This window comes from Somniosus microcephalus, chromosome 6, assembly GCF_052327205.1.
Source record: "Somniosus microcephalus isolate GS21.2 chromosome 6, FLI_Smic_1.0, whole genome shotgun sequence".
Classification (NCBI taxonomy): Eukaryota; Metazoa; Chordata; class Chondrichthyes; order Squaliformes; family Somniosidae; genus Somniosus; species Somniosus microcephalus.
In genome coordinates, this window is record NC_140992.1 from 182,805,475 (window position 1) to 182,820,992 (window position 15,518).

The following is a 15,518-nucleotide window of genomic DNA, read 5'->3' on the forward strand; positions in this document are numbered from 1 at the left end:
TTCTAGTGTATTTACATATTTCATGTGAACACACAAAGCAAGGTTAAAAAACCTTGATCATGATAATGATAATGTAAGTTCATTAAGTGTTACAGTTAAAATGCAGATTAATACAAAGAAAACATGTTGTTAGTTAAAAGTAAAATACTTTTGTTTTAAGAAAGGGAGATGTAATGATATCAGCAAATAGTGATGGTATTTGCCTGTTTGATTATGATGCCTTACCAGCATATTTGCCTGATTGATTACTTATGCCTGACCAGCAGAAGGCATGTGAGAGACAAGCAGTTGAGTTTAGTTTTACTTTCATTTTAGATGGATCACTAAGATGGTGTCTCCTGTAATGCTGTTTAACTGAGTTGAACATACTTTAGATTAAAACACATTGGCCTAGAAATTCAGTTGGTGCCGCGCCAGGGCTTTAGCGCCGGAAATTTAGCGCCGGCGCTAAGTCCCCCTGCGCGCAACAAAAATTCAGTAGCGCTGCGCCCAAACGGCTGCCGGCGCTACAGGAGGGTGTCAGCGCCTCGAAATGGGTGCTGACTGCTGCATTGCGGCACAATTCCGGCGCTGCGGCACCCGATGCGGTGCGGCAGGCTGGGGAAGTGCAGGCCTCCTCCTTCAGTTAAGGAGGAGCTGCCTGCACCCGCCCGCTGGCCGTTGAAATCTTGAAAAAAATGAGCCCGGCACCTCGGAGAAGTGCCGGGCTCGCAGGCCAGACGCATCTGTTCCACGGGGGGGGCGGGGTGGAGGAGTCCGGGGAGGGAGGTGCGGGCAGGCGGCCGGCGGGAAAGCGGCCGGCCGCCGCGCGACCTTAATGCGCCGGCGCTAACTCGCGTAGGACTCTGCTGAAACATCGTTAGTTGCGGCTGCCACGGGCGAGGCGGCCGCAACTCAATTTCGGCATTGGGGCCCGTCACCATGGCAACCGGGACGCTGCGCACACCGATGATGTCATCGGTGCCGGCGCAGCGCAACCGGTCTAACGCCGATGGCAGGGCCCCACTGAATTTACAAACCGGCCATAACTCCGGCGCTAGGCCCTCTAGTGCCTCAAATGGGGCGCTAACCCTACTGAATTTTCAGCCCATTCTCTTTCATAAATGTCTCGTCATTGAACCCACAAAGAAATCAATACACAGACTGCCAGAGAACCTACACACACACACTGTCAGAGACCCTACACATTGCAATGGAACCTACACACCCACACTGCCTGAGACCCTAAACACTGCCAGAGACATTACAGACCTACACAGCCAGAGACCGTACACAACCACCCTGTCAGAGACCCTACACCATCACTGCCAGAGACCCTACACACCCATACTGCCAGCGACCCTACACACCCACACTGCCAAAGACCCTACACACCCACATTGCCAGAGACCCTTCACACCCACACTGCCAGAGACCCTGCACACCTACTCTGCAAGACACCCTACACACCCACTCTGCCAGAGACCCTACACACTGCCAGAGACCCTACATACCCATACTGCCACAGACCCTACACACTGCCAGAGACCCTACAGACCTACCAGCCAGAGACCGTACACACCCACACTTCCAAAGACCCTACACACCCACACTGCCAGAGATCCTTCACACCCACACTGCCAGAGACCCTACACACTTACAATGCCAGAGACCATACACACACACACTGCCAGAGAACCTACACACTCCCACAGACCCTACACACCAACACTGCCAGAGACTCTACACACCCACACTGCCAGAAAGCCTACACACAAACAATGCCAGAGAAACTACACACCCCCAGGGACCCTACACACCCACACTGCCAGATACCCTGCACGCTGTCAGGGATCCTACACACCACACTGCCAGAGAGCCTACTCAACCGCACTACCAGAGACCCTACACACCCACACCACCAGAGACCATATACTCCCACACTGCCAGGGAACGTGGACAACCACACTGCCAGAGACACTACACACCCACACGTCAAGAGACACTACACACACACACTGCCAGGGACCCTACTCACTGTCAGGGACCCAGCACAGCCACAATGCCAGGGACCCTACTCACTGCCAGAGACCCTACACAGCCACACTGCCAGAGACCCTATACACCCACACTGCTAGAGACCCTACACACCCACACCGCCAGAGACCATATACCCCAACTGTGCCAGGGAACCTGGACAACCACACTGCCAGAGACAATACACATACACACTGCAAGAGACACTACACAACCACACTGTCAGGGAACATACACACCCACACTACTAGGGACCTTACACCCCCACACTGCCAGCGACCCTACACTCCCACACTGCCAGAGACACGACACACCCACACTGCCAAGGACACTACAGACCCACACTGCCAGAGACCTTACACACCCACACTGCCAGGGACCTTACACACCCACACTGCCAGAGACCCTACACACTGCCAGAGACCCGACACAGCCACACTGACAGAGACTGTACACACCCACACAGCCAGTGAACCTACACACCCACACCTCCAGAGACCATACACACCCACATTGCCAGAGATCCTACACACTGCCAGGGACCCTACACAGCCACACTGCAAGAGTACCTACACACACAAACTGCCAGATACTTGACACAACCACACTGCCAGAGACCCTACACACCCACACTTCCAGAGACCCTACACACTGCCAGAGACCCGATGCACCCACACTGCCAGAGATCCTACACACTGCCAGAGACCCTACACACCCACACTGCCAGAGGCCCTACACACTTCCAGAGACACTACACACGCACACTTCCAGAGACCCTACACACTTCCAGAGATCCTAGACACCCACACTGCAGGAGGCCCTACACACTGCCAGAGACCCTACACACCCACACTGCCAGAGACCCTAAACACCCACACTGCCAGAGGCCCTACACACCCACACTGCCATAGACGCTACACACCCACACTGCCAGAGACCCAACACACCCACACTTCCAGAGACCCTGCACACTGCCAGAGACCCTACACACCCATACTGCCAGAGACACTGCACACCCAACCTGCCAGAGACCCTAAACACCCACACCGCTAGGTACCTTACACCCCTACACTGCTAGGGACCCTGCACATCCACATTGCCAGGGACGCTACAAACCCGCACTGCCAGAGAACCTACACACACAAACGGCCAGAGACCCGACACACCCACACTGCCAGGGACCCTAAACACTCACTCTGCCAGAGACCCTACACACCCACACTTCCAGAGATCCTACACACTGCCAGAGACCCTACACACCCACACTGTCAGAGAGCCTACGCTCTGCCAGAGGCCCTACACACCCATACTGACAAAGACCCTACACCCCCACACAGCCAGAGACCCTACACGCACACACTTCCAGGGACCCCACACACTTCCAGAGACCCTACACCACCACACTGCCAGAGACCCTACACACCCACACTGCCAAAAACCCTAAACACCCACACTGCCACAGACCCTACACACCCACACTGCCAGAGATCCTACACACCCACACCGCCTAAGACCCTACAAAGCCAAACTGCCAGGGACCCAAGACACCCAAACCGCCAGAGACACTACACACCCACTCTGCCAGAGATCCTCCACACCCACACCGCCAGGGACCCGACACACCCACAATTCCAGAGACCATACACACTGCCAGAGACCCTACACACCCACACTTCCAGAGACCCTACATACCCACACGGCCAGAGACCCTACACATCCACACTGACAGAGACCCTACACACCCAGACAGCCAGAGAACCTACATGCCCACACTGTCAGAGACCCTATACACCCACACTGCCAGAGACCCTGCACACCCACACTGCCAGAGTACCTACACACCCACACTGCCAGAGACCCTACACACCCAGACTGCCAGAGACCCTACACACCCACCCTGCCAGCGATCCTATACCATCACTGCCAGGGACCCTGCACACCCACACTGCCAGAGACCCTACACACTGCCAGAGACCCTACACACCCATACTGCCACAGACCCTACACACTGCCAGAGACCCTACAGACCTACCAGCCAGAGACTGTACACACCCACACTTCCAAATACCCTACACACTCACACTGCCAGAGACCCTTCACACCCACACTGCCAGAGACACTACACACTTACAATGCCAGTGACCCTACACACACACAATGCCAGAGAACCTACACACTCCCATGGACCCTACACACCAACACAGCCAGAGACTCTACACACCCACACTGCCAGAGAGCCTACACACAAACAATGCCAGAGAACCTACACACTCACAGGGACCCTACACACCCACACTGCCAGATACCCTGCACGCTGCCAGGGATCCTACAGACCACACTGCCAGAGAGCCTACTCAACCGCACTACCAGAGACACTACACACCCACACCGCTAGATACCATATACTCCCACACTGCCAGGGAACCTGGACAACCACACTGCCAGAGAAACTACACACCCACACTTCAAGAGACACTACACACACACACTGCCAGGGACCGTACTCACTGTCAGAGGCCCTACACAGCCACACTGCCAGAGACCCTACACACCCACACTGCTAGAGACTCTACACACCCACACCGCCAGAGACCATATACCCCCAAAGTGCCAGGGAACCTGGACAACCACACTGCCAGAGACAATACACACCCACACTGCAAGAGACACTACACACCCACACTGTCAGAGACACTACACACCCACACTGCAAGAGAAACTACACAACCACACTGCCAGGGAACCTACACACCCACACTGCTAGGGACCCTACACGCCCACACTTCCAGAGACCCTACACTCCCACACTGCCAGAGACATGACACACCCACACTGCCAAGGACACTACAGACCCACACTGCCAGGGAGCTTACACACCCACACTGCCAGAGACCCTACACACTGCCAGAGACCCGACACAGCCACACTGACAGAGACTGTACACACCCACACAGCCATTGACCCTACACACCCACACCTCCAGAGACCATACGCACCCACATTGCCAGAGATCCTACACACTGCCAGGGACCCTACACTCCCACACTGCCAGAGTACCTACTCACAGAAACTGCCAGATGCCTGACACACACACACTGCCAGAGACCCTACGCACCCACACTACCAGAGATCCTACACACTTCCAGAGATCCTACACACCCAAACTGCAGGAGGCCATACACATTGCCAAAGACCCTATACACCCACACTGCCAGAGACCCTACACACCCACACTGCCAGAGGCCCTACACACTTCCAGAGATCCTAGACACCCAGACTGCAGCAGGCCCTACACACTGCCAGAGACCCTACACGCCCACACTGCCAGAGACGCTACACACTGCCAGAGACACTACACACCCACACTGCAAGAGACACTACACAACCACACTGCCAGGGAACCTGCACACCCACACTGCTAGGGACCCTACACACCCTCACTGCCAGAGACCCTACACTCCCACAATGCCAGAGACCCTACACACCCACACTGCCAAGGACCCTAAAGACCCACACTTCCAGGGACCTTACACACCCACGCTGCCAGGTACCTTACACACCCACACTGCCAGAGACCCTACACACTTCCAGAGACCTGACACAACCACATTGACAGAGACTGTACACACCCACACTGCCAGAGTTCCTACACACTGCCAGAGACCCTACACACCCATACTGCCAGATACCCTACACACTTCAAGCGACCACACACACACTGCCAGAGACACTACACACCCACACTTCCAGTGACCCTACACACTTCCAGAGATCCTAGACACCCAGACTGCAGCAGGCCCTACAATCTGCCAGAGACCCAACACACCCACACTTCCAGAGACACTGCACACCCACTCTGCCAGAGACCTTAAACACCCTCACCACTAGATACCCTACACCCCCACACTGCTAGGGACCCTGCACATCCACACTGCCAGGGACTCTAAGAACCTGCACTGCCAGAGAACCTACACACACAATTGGCCAGAGACCCGACACATTCACTCTGCCAGAGACACTACACACCCACACTTCCAGAGATCCTACACACTGCCAGAGACCCTACACACCCACACTTTCAGAGAACCTACACACTGCCAGAGGCCCTACACACCCACACTTCCAGAGACCCCACACACTTCCAGAGATCCTACACACCCACACTTCCAGAGACCCTACACACTGCCAGAGACCCTACATACCCACACTGCCAGACACCCTACACACCCACAATGCCAGAGACCCTAAACACCCACACTGCCAGAGACCCTACACACCCACACTGCCAGAGACCCTACACACCCACACCGCCTAAGACCCTACACACCCAAACTGCCAGGGACCCAAGACACCCACACCGCCAGAGACACTACACAGCCACTCTGCAAGTGACCCTACACACCCACTCTGCCAGAGACCCTCCACACCCACACCTCCAGGGACCCAACACACCCACACTGACAGAGACCCTACTCACCCACACTGCCAGGGACCTACACACCCACACTGCCAGAGACCCTACACACCCACACTGCCAGAGACCCTACTCACCCAGACTGCCAGAGAACCTACACACTGCCAGAGACCCTACACACCCACACTGCCAGTGACCCTACACACCCACACTGCCAGAGACTCTACACACCCAGACTGCCAGAGACCCTACACACCCAGACTGCCAGAGACCCTACACACCCACACTGCCAGTGACCCTACACACCCACACTGCCAGAGACCCTACACACCCACACTGCCAGAGACCCTACACACCCAGACTGCCAGAGAACCTACACTCCCACACTGTCAGAGACCCTACACACCCACACTGCCAGAGACACTACACACCCAGACTGCCAGAGAACCTACACACCCACACTGCCAGAGACCCTACACACCCAGACTGCCAGAAACCCTACACACCCAGCCTGCCAGAGATCCTATACCATCACTGCCAGGGACCCTGCACACCCACACTGCCAGAGACCCTTCACACCCACACTGCCAGAGACCCTACACACTTACAATGCCAGAGACCCTACACACACACAATGCCAGAGAACCTACACACTCCCATGGACCCTACACACCAACACTGCCAGAGACTCTACAGACCCACACTGCCAGAGAACCTACACACAAACAATGCCAGAGAACCTACACACTCCCAGGGGCCCTACACACCCACACTGCCAGATACCCTGCACGCTGCCAGGGATCCTACACACCACACTGCCAGAGAGCCTACTCAACCACACTACCAGAGACCCTACACACCCACACTGCCAGAGACCATATATTCCCACACTGCCAGGGAACCTGGACAACCACACTGCCAGAGACACTGCACACCCACACTTCAAGAGACACTACACACACACACTGCCAGTGACCCTACTCACTGTCAGGGACCCAGCACAGCCACAATGCCAGGGACCCTACTCACCCAAACTGCTAGAGACCCTACACACCCACACCGCCAGAGATCATATACACCCACTGTGCCAGGGAACCTGGACAACCACACTGCCAGAGACAATACACACACACACTGCAAGAGACACTACACACCCACACTGTCAGAGACACTACACACCCACACTGCAAGAGACACTACACAACCACACTGCCAGGGAACCTACACACCCACACTGCTACGGACCCTACACCCCCACACTGCCAGCGACCCTACACTCCCACACTGCCAGAGACACGACACACCCACACTGCCAAGGACACTACAGACCCACAATGCCAGAGACCCTACACACTGCCAGACACCCGACACAGCCACACTGACAGAGACTGTACACACCCACACAGCCAGTGACCCTACACACCCACACCTCCAGAGACCAGACACACCCACATTGCCAGAAATCCTACACACTTCCAGGGACCCTACACACCCACACTGCCATGGTACCTACACACACAAACTGACAGATACCTGACACACCCACACTGCCAGAGACCCTACACACCCACACTTCCAGAGACCCCACACACTGCCAGAGACCCTACGCACCCACACTGCCAGAGATCCTACACACTGCCAGAGACCCTACACACACACACTGCCAGAGACACTACACACCCACATTTCCAGAGACCCTACACACTTCCAGAGATCCGACACACCCAAACTGCAGGTGGCCCTACACACTGCCAGAGACCCTACACACACACACTGCCAGAGACCCAACACACCCACACTTCCAGTGACCCTACACACTGCCAGAGACCCTACACACCCACACTGCCAGAGATGCTACACACTGCCAGAGACACTACACACCCACACTGCAAGAGACACTACACACCCACACTGCCAAATACCCTGCACGCTGCCAGGGATCCTACACACCACACTGCCAGAGAGCCTACTCAACCGCACTACCAGAGACCCTACACACCCACACTGCCAGAGACCATATATTCCCACACTGCCAGGGAACCTGGACAACAACACTGCCAGAGACACTACACACCCACACTTCAAGAGACACTACACACACACAATGACAGTGACCCTACTCACTGTCAGGGACCCAGCACAGCCACAATGCCAGGGACCCTACTCACTGTCAGAGACCCTACACAGCCACACTGCCAAAGACCCTACACACCCACACTGCTAGAGACCCTACACACCCACACCGCCAGAGACCATATACACCCACAGCGCCAGGGAACCTGGACAACCACACTGCCAGAGACAATACACACACACACTGCAAGAGACACTACACACCCACACTGTCAGAGACACTACACACCCACACTGCAAGAGACACTACACAACCACACTGCCAGGGAACCTACACACCCACACTGCTACGGACCCTACACCCCCACACTGCCAGCGACCCTACACTCCCACACTGCCAGAGACACGACACACCCACACTGCCAAGGACACTACAGACCCACACTGCCAGGGACCTTACACACCCACACTGCCAGGGACCTTACACACCCACAATGCCAGAGACCCTACACACTGCCAGACACCCGACACAGCCACACTGACAGAGACTGTACACACCCACACAGCCAGTGACCCCACACTCCCACACCTCCAGAGATCAGACACACCCACATTGCCAGAAATCCTACACACTGCCAGGGACCCTACACACCCACACTGCCATGGTACCTACACACACAAACTGACAGATACCTGACACACCCACACTGCCAGAGACCCTACACACCCACACTGCCAGAGACACTGCACACCCACTCTGCCAGAGACCCTAAACACCCACACTGCTAGGTACCCTACACCCCCACACTGCTAGGGACCCTGCACATCCACACTGCCAGGGACTCTACAAACCCGCTCTGCCAGAGAACCTACACACACAAACTGCCAGAGACCCGACACACCCACACTGCCAGGGACCCTACACACTCACTCTGCCAGAGACCCTGCACACCCACACTTCCAGAGAAACTACACACTGCCAGAGACCCTACACACCCACACTGTCAGAGACCCTACGCACTGCCAGAGGCCCTACACACCCACACTGACAAAGACCCTACACCCACACACTGCCAGAGACCCCACACACTTCCAGAGATCCTACACACCCACACTGCCAGAGACCCTACACACTGCCAGAGACCCTAAACACCCAAACTGCCAGAGACCCTAAACACCCACACTTCCAGAGACCCTACACACCCACACTGCCAGTGACCCTACACACCCACACTGCCAGAGATCCTAAACAACGACAATGCCAGAGACCCTACACACCCACACTGCCAGAGACCATACACACCCACACTTTCAGAGACCCTACACACTGCCAGAGAGCCTGCACACCCACACTGCCAAAGAGCCTACACACGGACAGAGACACTGCACACCCACAATGCCAGAGACAATAAACACCCACACCGCCAGGTACCCTACACCAACACAATACAATACAAATCGCTTTATTGGCATGATAAGGTACATCTTATGTTGCCAAAGCATCAAAATACATTTATGGTTGAACACATAAACGCGGTTCCATTCATACAGTGTATAAACAGGTATATCCCTGAGTTTATAAATATATTTTCGCCTTGTTTATATATACTCTTGTCTTAGTTTACTGGTTGTCCCTCTGTTCATGGCAAGCTGTAACATAGTGTGCCGCCAGTGTTACACAGCTTCTCTCCTCCCCCAGTAGGAATGGGAGTTTTTGGTTGTCAGTCAGATTTCTGAATTCAGGGCATATTTGTGAGAATTTTTGGTAGAAATTCTCCCTGATGTCCTGATATTTTCCACAGGCTGTGAGGAAGTGCATCTCTGTCTCCACCACTCCCTGACTGCAGTGAGAGCATATCCTGTCTTCTCTTGGCAGCCTGGTCTGCCTGTGTCTGCCTTTTTCGATCGCTAGGCTATGTTCGCTAAGTCTGTACCTTGTCAAGGTTCTTCTCAGTTTGTTATCCTTTACCATGGTCAGGTAATCAGCTATGTTGTATTGTCTGTTTAGGGCCAAGTAGCAATTGAGTTTGCTTTGGGTTTTTGTTGTTTCTGCCCAATATGACAGATATTTTTCCTTTTGCTTAGCGACGATTGTGTTGGGTCGAATTCTTTGTGTTACCCTGTCACTGTCCTGGGGCTGGTTATTGTTAGTATTGTTATTAGTTACTTTATTGAGTCCCAGGACTAGTTGACTGAGGGTATTCTTCTTTATGGTCAGCTCTTGGCATTTCAGGGCGTCGTAGTGATAGCATTGGGGATTGCTCCTTTGTAGGTGATTCCAAAATTTGGTGGCTCTTTTTTGGATAGTGATTATTAATGGGTATTGGCCTAGTTCCGCCCTGCATGCGTTGTTTACTGTTTTCCTTTGAGTCCGGAGGATACTTTTACAGAATTCCGCATGTAGGATCTCAATTGGGTGTTTGTCCCATTTTGCAAAATCTTGTTGTGTTAGTGGTCCCCAGACCTCACTGCCATAGAGTGCAATTGGTTCAATTACTGATTTGAAAATTTTGAGCCAAATGCTAATTGGGATTTCTATTTGGATTGATTTTTTGATGGCATAGAAAGCCCTTCTTGCTTTCTCTTTCAGTTCATTCACAGCCAGTTTGAAGTTTCCCGTAGAACTGATTTTTAAGCCCAAGTATGTGTAGTGAGTGGTTTGTTCAATTTTGGTTGTTCCTACTGTGAAATTTATTGTGGGTCCATGTTGTTTGGATCTTTGCTGGAACACAAGGACTTTGGTTTTTTGGGGATTTATTGTCAGGGCCCAAGTCTGGCAGTACGACTCCAGCAGGTCCAGGTTCTGCTGTAGACCCTCCTTAGTTGGTGACAGCAGAACCAGGTCGTCGGCATAGAGGAGGAATTTAACCTTGGATTCATATAGGGTGAGGCCGGGTGCTGTAGATTGTTCAAGTAGTTTTGCCAATCCATTAATGTAAATATTAAAGAGTGTCGGTGAGATTGGCGAGCCCTGCGTCACCCCCCGCCCCTGTGGGAAGTATTTTGTTTGTTTGTCTCCAATTTTAACTGCACATTTATTGTTTGTATACATTGATTTAATTACATCATATGTTTTACCTCCTACCCCGCTTTCGATAAGTTTCAGGAATAAACCGTCATGCCAGATGGAGTCGAAAGCCTTCTGGAAATCTACAAAGCATGCGTAGATTTTGCTTTTGTTATGGTGAACGTGTTTGTCAATTAGGGTCTGTAGGGTGAAGATATGATCGGATGTTCTATAGTTTGGCAGGAATCCAATTTGGCTTTTACTCAACCACTGCCAGGAAACCTGCACACCCACACTGCCAGGATTCCTACACACCCACACTGCCAGAGACCTGACACAACCTCACTGCCTGATCCCGTACACACCCACACTGCCAGTGTCCCCACACAGCCACACTGCCACAGATCCTACACATCGTCACTGTCAGAGTCCTGGACACCCACACTGCCAGCGACCCTACACAGCTATACTGCCAGAGACCCTACACACCCACACTGCAAGAGACCCTACACACCCACACCGCATGAGACCCTACACACCCACACCGCCAGAGTCACTACACACCCACTCTGCAAGAGACACTACACACCCACACTGCAAGAGACCCTACACACCCACACTGCCAGAGACCCTACACACTGCCAGTGACCCTACACACCCACTCTGCCAGAGACCCGCCACATCCGCACCCCCAGGGACACGATACACCCAAACTTCCAGAGACCCTACACACTGCCAGAGGCCCGACACACCCACACTGCCAGAGGCCCTACACACCCACACTGCCATAGACGCTACACACTGCCAGAGACACTACACACCCACACTGCAAGAGACACAACACAACCACACTGCCAGGGAATCTGCACACCCACACTGCTAGGGACCCTTCACCCCCTCACTGCCAGAGACGCTACACTCCCACACTGCTAGACACCCTACGTACCCACACTGCCAAGGACCCTAAAGACCCACACTGACAGGGACCTTACACACCCACACTGCCAGAGACCCTACAGACTGCCAGAGACCCTACACACCCACACTGCCAGATACCCTACACATTTCCAGCGACCACACACACACTGCCAGAGACACTACACACCCACACTTCCAGAGACCCTACACACTTCCAGAGATCCTAGACACCCACACTGCAGGAGGCCCTAAACACTGCCAGAGACCCTACACACCCACACTGCCAGATATCCTAAACAACCACACTGCCAGAGACCCAACACACCCACACTTCCAGAGATCCTACACACTGCCAGAGACCCTACACACCCACACTGTCAGAGAACCTATGCACTGCCAGAGGCCCTACACACCCACACTGAAAAAGACCCTACACCCCCACACTGCCAGAGACCCTACACACCCACACTTCCAGAGACCACACACACTTCCAGAGATCCTACACACCCACACTTCCAGAGACACCACACACTTCCAGAGATCCTACACACCCACACTTCCAGAGACACCACACACTTCCAGAGATCCTACACACCCACACTTCCAGAGACCCTACACACTGCCAGAGACCCTACACACCCACACTGCCAGAGACCCTACACACCCACACTGCCTAAGACCCTACACATCCAAACTGCCAGGGACGCAAGACACCCACACCGCCAGAGACACTACACACCCACTCTGCAAGTGACCCTACACACACACTCTGCCAGAGACCCTCCAGACCCACACCGCCAGGGACCCAACACACCCACACTGACAGAGACCCTACTCACCCACACTGCCAGGGACCCTACACACCTACACTGCCAGAGACCCTACACACCCACACTGCCAGAAAACCTACTCACCCACACTGCCAGAGACTCTACGCACCCAGACTGCCAGAGAACCTTCATTCCCACACTGTCAGAGACCCTATACACCCACACTGCCAGAGACCTTACACACCCACCCTGCCAGAGATCCTATAACATCACTGCCAGGGACCCTGCACTCCCACACTGCCAGAGACCCTATGCACTGCCAGTGACACTACACACCCACACTGCCAGAGACACTACACACCCACACTTCTAGAGATCCTACACACCCACACTGCTAGAGCCCCTACACACTTCCAGAGATCCTAAAAACCCACACTGCCAGAAACCCTACACACTGCCAGAGACCCTAAACATCCAAACCGCCAGAAACCCTACACCCCCACATTGCCAGGGACCCTGCACACACCCACTGCCAGGGAGCCTGCACACCCAAACTGCCAGGGATCCTACACACCCACACTGCCAGAGAACCTAAACACCCACACTGCCAGAGACCTGACACAACCACATTGCCCGAGACCGTACACACCCACACTGCCAGTGACCCTATACATCGACACTGCCAGAGACCCTACACACTGCCAGAGACCCTACACATCCACACTGCCAGGGACCCTACACACCCACACTTCCAGAGATCATACACACTGCCATAGACACTACACACGCACACTGTCAGAGATCCTACACACTGCCAGACACCCTACACACCCACACTGCCAGAGACCCTCAGCACTGCCAGTGACACTACACACCCACACTTCCAGAGACCATAAACACCCACACTGCCAGGGACCCTAAACACCCACACTGCCAGGGACCCTAAACACCCACACTGCCAGTGACCCTACCCACCCACACTGCCAGGGACACTAAACACCCACACTGCCAGGGAACCTACACACCCAAACTGCCAGGGACCCTACACACCTACACCGCCAGAGACACTACACAGGCACACTGCCAGAGACCCTCCACACCCACACCGCCAGATATCCTACACATTGCCGTAGCCACATCACCCCCACACTGCCAGAGATCCTACGCACTGCCAGTGACACTACAAACCCACACCTCCAGAGACCCTACTCACCCATACTGCCAGGGACCCTACCCACCCACACGGCCAGAGACACTACACACACACACTTCCAGAGATCCTACACACCCACACTGCCAGAGACCCTACACACATCCAGAGACCCTACAAACCCACACTGCCAGAGACCATACACACTGCCAGGGACCCTGCACACCCACACTGCCAGGGACCCTACACACCCACACTGCCAGAGAACCTACACACTGCCAGAGACCGTAGACACCCAAACTGCCAGGGACCCTACACACCCACACTGCCAGACACCCTACACCTCACACTGCCAGAGACCCTACACACCCACACTGTCAGAGATCCTACACACCACACTTCCAGAGACCCTACACACCCACACTGCCAGAGAAACGACACCCTCACACTGCCAGAGACCCTATACACCCACACTGCCAGGGACCCTGCACACCCACACTGCCAGAGAACCTACTCACCCACACTGCCAGCGACCCTACACACCCACACTGCCAGAGACACTACACACTGCCAGAGGCACTGCACACCCACTCTGCCAGAGACCCTAAACACCCACACCGCTAGGTACCCTACACCCCCACACTGCCAGGGAACCTGCACACCCACACTGCCAGGGATCCTGCACACCCACACTGCCAGAGACCCTACACACTGCCAGGGATCGTAGACACCCAAACTGCCAGGGACCCTACACACCCACACTGCCAGAGACCCTACACACTGCCACAGACCCTACACATCATCACTGCAAGAGTCCTGGACACCCACACTGCCAGAGACCCTACACAGCCACACTGCCAGAGACCCTACACACCCACACCGCCAGAGACCCTACACACTCACACCGCCGGAGAACCTACACATTCAAACTGCCAGGAACCCTACACACCCACACCGCCAGAGACACTACACACCCTCACTGCCAGAGACACTACAACCTGCCAGAGACCCTACACACCCACTCTGCCAGAGACCCTCCACACCCACTCCGCCAGGGACCCGACACACCCAAACTTCCAGAGATCCTACACACTGCCATAGAAACAACACACCCACTCTGTCAGAGATCCTAAACATTGCCAGAGACCCAACACACCCACACCGCCAGAG